General features: G+C 40.8%; 1 long non-coding RNA gene across 1 annotated transcript; it reads left to right on the forward strand.

The window, feature by feature from the left end:
* The first annotated feature begins 511 nt into the window (after positions 1 to 511).
* On the forward strand, positions 512 to 2,851 carry LOC138651202 (uncharacterized). Its single transcript, XR_011315452.1, has 3 exons — positions 512 to 564; positions 1,821 to 1,850; positions 2,720 to 2,851. It is a non-coding gene; the product is annotated as an uncharacterized lncRNA (long non-coding RNA).
* Positions 2,852 to 7,034: the final 4,183 nt, after the last annotated feature.

Raw genomic sequence — 7,034 nt, forward strand, 5'->3', positions numbered from 1 at the left:
ATCGGTATATAGAAGAAGTGATCGAAATGTCACAGATTATGTCATTATAAAGGACTAAAATATAATATTAAAAAAAAAGTTTTCAAAAATAATTGAAAAATATGTTAACGATATAGAACTTTAAATTACCCCCTTTTTCCTATTTCAAAAAATAATAATTACATTTTTTTAACTATATCTGCATTAATAAATTCCAATCTATCAAAATATAAAATACATGCAATATAGAATACATTTAAAAAAAATAAAATATAAAATGAATTACCCATAGAGTAAATGCAGGAAAGAGAAAAATAAATAGATAAAATTAAAGAAATAATTTAAAAAGTGTTTGGTATTTCCACATTTATAAAATCCAATGTAACACAGTACGGAATTAATCGTCCATACAGTAATTGCAGGAAAGAGAAAAATGAAAAGATTCCAACCTCTTATTATATTGGTTGTACTGAGAAATTGAAATTATTATAAATTTGGCGATAAGTGTAATTTTGATTCATTTTTTTTTTTAGGAATCGGTCTACCATTGGGCTTGAAAAGGAAGCGCAGGGATGTTGGAAACAAGTATGTCTACAATGTTATATTATTGTAATGGTATTCTTTAAAAAAATCTAATATTTGTAAAATGTAATCAGGTCTTCAACTCTCTGTGACCTATTTGGATTGGCAGATGGTTAAGGGGTTAAACTGCTTTAATCGTAATTATTGTCGATCCCAATGTTTCCGGGGCAGACGTCAGCTGTATAACGCAGCCAGCCTCTGGCGTACGGAGCAGACACGGCTTTGAGCGCCCTCCAGAAATTCACATCTGTCAGAAAGGGGGGTCTGAACACTAAATGGTGTTAAGGGTGGACATTCCCTCTAAGTTATGGCCATTCAGATTAGTGACGTCTACGATGCTGAAATTTGGTCAGAAAATGGAAGGTGTTCGCTAAATCCAAATATTCTTGGTCAGAATATATTTATGGTGGAGGCTTCAGCTCCAACATCATACACCATCCCACAACACTAGATATGAGCGGAGCAGGCAAAACTCAAATCCTCCTGTTCTCACAGATTTGCCCCGGGAAGTTCAAATTTAATGTCCCTTGTTATTCTGTGTGGTCTCCAGACCCCAGATTTAAAAAATAAAGAAAATCCTTATTCTCACCTCACCACTCACCTCTCCGCTCCTCACTGTCACCCTTCCAGTCCTTGCTACATCTTCAGATTGCCACTTCTTGAACTGAAATCCCCGATCCCATGAGACTGGGCCAGGACTTCCGGGTTCGATTAGATAAGGAAGGGTTCTGCACAAGCATGTGAAAGATTATGGCGCCAAAATGTCAAGGCCTTGAGGGCTCAGGTTTAGAAATCTCCTTGTCTTATTGAAACCTGGAAATCCCAACCCCGAGTGAAAGGCCGAGGAACGTCAACGCAAGCGGTGGTGATCTGAAGATGCGACCAGGACCTGATGGGCGATGATGAGGAGTGGAGGGGCTAGAGTAGAGAGGCGAGATGTGAAGTTTTGGTGGCCTTTTATGGTTTAGAAACATGTCGGGAAGCGGACTCCTTCACGTTGAATCCATACAGAAGCAAATTACCCCCAAAAAATACTTTTGAACGAATGTGAATTTTTGGAAAAATTTAAGTAGATTTCCATTCCGCTCAAATTTATTGACTCATATAAAAGACATTTCAGCCTCCTAACGATTGGGTACTCAATGTATGTGGTCTATGTGTTAGTGGTACTGGGGTATGAAAGGTGTGTATGTCATATTCTTCACATATATTGCGTGTTTTTTCCTTGTTTTTGACGATTTTTAACTTTTTTTTCCCAGCGCCTGAGAGTTTGGTCCCTGAATAAAATGGTAAAAAATAACAAAGTTGTATATTAGCACCAACTACACCGTCTATAGGCTCTGATGCAACAAGTTGATGGTCTCTGGTTTGCTATCATGTAACTATTACCTTATTTTTGTCACCCCCCTTCCCAACGCATCTGACCCTTTTACCGGCTGCTCATCCCCTCCTTACATGTAGAGATCTGCTGACATCTATTGATTTATGATCAATGACAAATCGATCGACTCTTTATTTGTTGTTGTATCTTCAGAAACATTTACTGTATGTTGGACAATGATTGGGAACAAACTTTTGTACAGATCATTGTCCTCCATGTGTAAAAGTTTAAGACTGAGTTATTTTCACTTATTTATGACCAGGCAAACTTGTCTTCTTTTCCAAACATTCAAATTCACAACCTGCAGCACGGAAGACACAAGCTTTAATAGTGATCCACAGGCTGCTTTACTAATCATAGAAGGATTTTCTCTGCCTAAAGATCTAAGCAGTATTCTTCTTCTTAACAGGCATATTGTCCTGGTACATAAATATTCATCTTTATATACTGGTACATCTCTATATAATTGTACAGCATGGCAAAGTGTGTAATACAGTAAATAGTTTTTTTATGGTGATTGTTTTTTTTTAACTTTTCATTAAGTAAATTAAAGATAACTATAAATGTGATAGCTAGTTACAGGAAAAGTAGCCCCTAGAACACCGCAGCAAAAAAAAAAAGAAAAATTCATCATATAGTAGTGAGGCTTCTACGAGAAAGTTATGGAAAAAATTATCTAGTTGTTTAAACAAATGCATCACAAAAAGTCACTGTGCACATGTATGAGTTGTGTCTGTGCATACCTTATATATCATTAACCCCTTCTCTGTCCCGCAGGTTCTGTGCCGATAAATTACATCTAATATTCTGAGATACTGTGATTCCTGGAAGAGACCAAGATATTGGAGGAAAGTTGTCACCTGAAATAAACAGCGCGCACAGAAATCCGAGGGTCTTCTCTAGTCACTTACAGAAATTTACTTAAAAAAAATCTTATAATAAATCATCTTTTCTTTCTTTCTAAATCTGCAATAATGACTCATTGGGTGAAATTGATTAATGCAAATATCTGATTAGACCTGGAAGTGAGATTATCATTTCCAGGATAATAATAACAGTAATGAATTATTATAATGTACGGTAAAGGATGCAACAAATAATATAATCTGCTTATACAATAATAAATCATCCAGCTCAGCTGTGTTGTGTGCAATAATTACTTCCACCACTAGGAGGCGATGCGGTGATGGACTGCGCTATACATGTAGTACAAGGCGCTAAATATGGAATAACATCGGGTCTGGGGGGGATTGTTTAAACTGATAGGACTTGATTTGGAGCGGCGCACACCTGTCTATATAAGACCTCACAGCTCACAGTGCATGTCAGACCAAATGAGAATCATGAGGCCAAAGGAACTGGCCAAGGAGCTCAGAGACAGAATTGTGGCAAGGTACAGATCTGGCCAAGGTGACAGCAGCATGTCTGCAGTACTCAAGGTTCCTAAGAGCACAGTGGCCTCCATAATCCTTAAATGGAAGAAGTTTGGGACCACCAGAAGTCTTCCTAGACCTGGCCGTCCAGCCAAACTGAGCAATCGTGGGAGAAGAGCCTTGGTGAGAGAAGTAAAGAAGAACCCCAAGATCACTGTGGCTGAGCTCCAGAGATGCAGTAGGGAGCTGGGAGAAAGTTCCACAAAGTCACCTATCACTGCAGCCTCCACCAGTCAGGCCATTATTTCAGAGTGGCCCGACGGAAACCTCTCCTCAGTGCAAGGCATATGAAAGCCGCATAGAGTTTGTTAAATAAACACATGAAGGACTCCCAGACTATAAGAAATAAGATTCTCTGGTCTGATGAGATTAATATAAACCTTTTTGGTGATAATTCTAAGCGGTATGTGTGGAGAAAACCAGGCACTGCTCATCACCTTCCCAATACAATCCCCACAGTGAAACATGGTGGAAGCAGCATCATGCTATGGGGGTGTTTTTCAGCTGCAGGGACAGGACGACTGGTTGTCATTGAAGGAAATATGAATGAGGCCAAGTACAGAGATATCCTGGATGAAAACCTCTTCCAGAGTGCTCTGGACCTCAGACTTGGGCGAAGGTTCACCTTCCAACAATACAATGACCTTAAGCACACAGCTAAAATAACAAAAGGAGCGGCTTCACAACAACTCTGTGACTATTCTTGACCGGCCCAGCCAGAGCCCTGACCTAAACCCAATTGAGCATTTCTGGAGAGACCTGAAAATGCCGTCTACCAACGTTCACCATCCAACCTGACGGAACTGGAGAGGATCTGTAGGGAAGAATTATTATTATTATTATTTATTGTTATAGCGCCATTTATTCCATGGCACTTTACATGTGAGGAGGGGTATACATAATAAAAACAAGTACAATAATCTTAAACAATACAAGTCATAACTGGTACAGGAGAGAGGAACCTGCCCGCGAGGGCTCACAATCTACAAGGGATGGGTGAGGATACAGGAGGAGAGAGGACCCTGCCCGCGAGGGCTCACAATCTACAAGGGATGGGTGAGAATACAGTAGTTGAGGATAGAGCTGGTCATGCAGCGGTTTGGTCGATCGGTGGTTACTGCAGGTTGTAGGCTTGTCGGAAGAGGTGGGTCTTCAGGTTCTTTTTGAAGGTTTCGATGGTAGGCGAGAGTCTGATGTGTTGTGGTAGAGAGTTCCAGAGTAGGGGTGATACGCGAGAGAAATCTTGTATACAATTGTGGGAAGAGGAGATAAGAGGGGAGTAGAGAAGGAGATTGGAGGTTGCGTGCAGGTAAGTACCGGGAGAATGGCCGAGTGTCCCCAAATCCAGGGGTGAAAAACATGTTCCATCATTCCCAAGGAGACTCATCGCTGTACTAGCTCAAAAGGTGTTTCTCCTCAATACTGAGTAAAGGGTCTGAATACTTATGACCATGTGATATTTCAGTGTTTCTTTTTTAATAAATGTGCAAAAGTTTCTACATTTTTGTTTTTTTTTCAGCCAAGATGGGGTGCAGGGTGTACATTAATGAGAAAAAAATGAACTTTTTTGAATTTACCAAATGGCAGCAATGAATCAAAGAGGGATAAATTGAAAGGGGTCTGAATACTTTCTGCACCCACTGTATAACATGATATGTTCTGTCATCATACTATGGCTTTTTCTATTTTTCATTATTTTTTTTTACCCATCCATTTGGGTCCTCTCTTTAAAGATGCAATTCAATTCTAACCCTGAGCACCTCAGATATATTTTTCCATAAATCATTCATTGATTTTTACTGCGTCCCCCCATTTCATGTACCTTTATTATATGCATGAACCCAAAGCACCTATACCCCCACTATGGTCACAATCACACTCAGATTGTTTTTCTACACATATATCAGTGCTGTGGTTCCCATAGCCATGTACAGACACATCAGATCTGCATATCATGTGACCACCAATGACGCCTCTTCCGACTCCCGGGGAGCGACTCTGCTCCCATAGCAACATGCACACACACATCCAGTCAGGCCGCGTCACCACATGTGACATCACTTTTGGTCCGGTGGTGCACTCCGATATTTAACCAGGCCATAGAGTTCCAGATGGCAAGCACCCAGCAGACAAACATAGGCACGGGAGTGCCACGTGAACCATGACAACACAGGTAACTACTGCCGGCCGGTTAGCATGTTCTCTAAGAATAGATGGGTCCACACACTGTTTTTTTTTCATTATTTGATTAAATAATATAAAAAAATTGCCTTGGGTCCGACCATATTTGATAAACAGCCAAGCTAAAGCAGACAAATTTCAAAAAAATGTCAAAAAACTGACCGTCACATCCAAACATAGATCAAGTGTGAACAGGTGCTGAACCTAGAGTCACCAACTCGTACACAGTCAAACAAACAAGGCAGCACACTGTAGCGCCAAAACATGCAAACATAAAATATGAAAGTTAAACTGCATTACTGCACTAAAAATATGAAAAAATTAGAGCATTTAGCGCATAAATTGGCCAATTTACGTGTAGCTGGTAGCCACTTTACGGCATCTCTTGTATACCAGGTCCTACTAAATTTCTCTCTCTCTCTTTGGAGAGGTAATGGACCTGCTGTGATTAAAACACCTGTCTGTGGCTAAGAGGCGGAGTGCTCGGTCAGAAGGCTAGTAAATACAAATTTCAAAAAACTGACGGTCACATCCAAACATAGATCAAGTGTAAACAGGTGCTGAACCTAGAGTAACCAACTCATACACAGTCAAACAAGATGTTTGTTCTCAACAGGGAAAGCGTAGGACCTGGTATACATGAGATGCCATAAAGTGGCTACCAGGTACAGGTAAATTGGCCAATTTATGCACTAAACGCTCTCATTTTTTCATATTTCTAGTGCGCTAATGCAGTTTAACTTTCATATTTTATGTTTGCATGTTTTGGCGCTACAGTGTGCTGCCTGTTGTGAATTCTGTGGCCAAGCTCCCTCCTGTGGTCGTGAGTGGTACTGCGGCTGGTTCTGTCTATAAGCTTCCTTTGGTGGATGAGAGTGGTACTGCGGCTTCTGAGTTTCCTTCCTCAGGTGATGAGGTTAAGTCGTTAGGTGCTGCTCTATTTAACTCCACCTGGTGCTTTGATCCTGGCCTCCAGTCAATGTTCTAGTATTGGTTTTGCTTCCTCCTGGATCGTTCCTGTGGCCTCTCTTTCCTGCATAAGCTAAGTTCTGCTTGTGTTATTTTTGTTTACTATATTTTCTGTCCAGCTTGCTATATTGGTTTTTTCTTGCTTGCTGGAAGCTCTGAGACGCAGAGGGAGCACCTCCGTACCGTTAGTCGGTGCGGAGGGTCTTTTTGCCCCTCTGCGTGGTTGTTTGTAGGTTTTTGTGTTGACCGCAAAGCAATCTTTCCTATCCTCGGTCTATTCAGTAAGTCGGGCCTCACTTTGCTAAATCTATTTCATCTCTGTGTTTGTATTTCATCTTTACTCACAGTCATTATATGTGGGGGGCTGCCTTTTCCTTTGGGGAATTTCTCTGAGGCAAGGTAGGCTTATTTTTTCTATCTTCAGGGCTAGTTAGTTTCTCAGGCTGTGCCGAGTTGCATAGGGAGCGTTAGGCGCAATCCACGGCTACCTCTAGTGTGGTGTGTTAGGA

Source organism: Ranitomeya imitator, chromosome 10, assembly GCF_032444005.1.
Source record: "Ranitomeya imitator isolate aRanImi1 chromosome 10, aRanImi1.pri, whole genome shotgun sequence".
Lineage (NCBI taxonomy): Eukaryota > Metazoa > Chordata > Amphibia > Anura > Dendrobatidae > Ranitomeya > Ranitomeya imitator.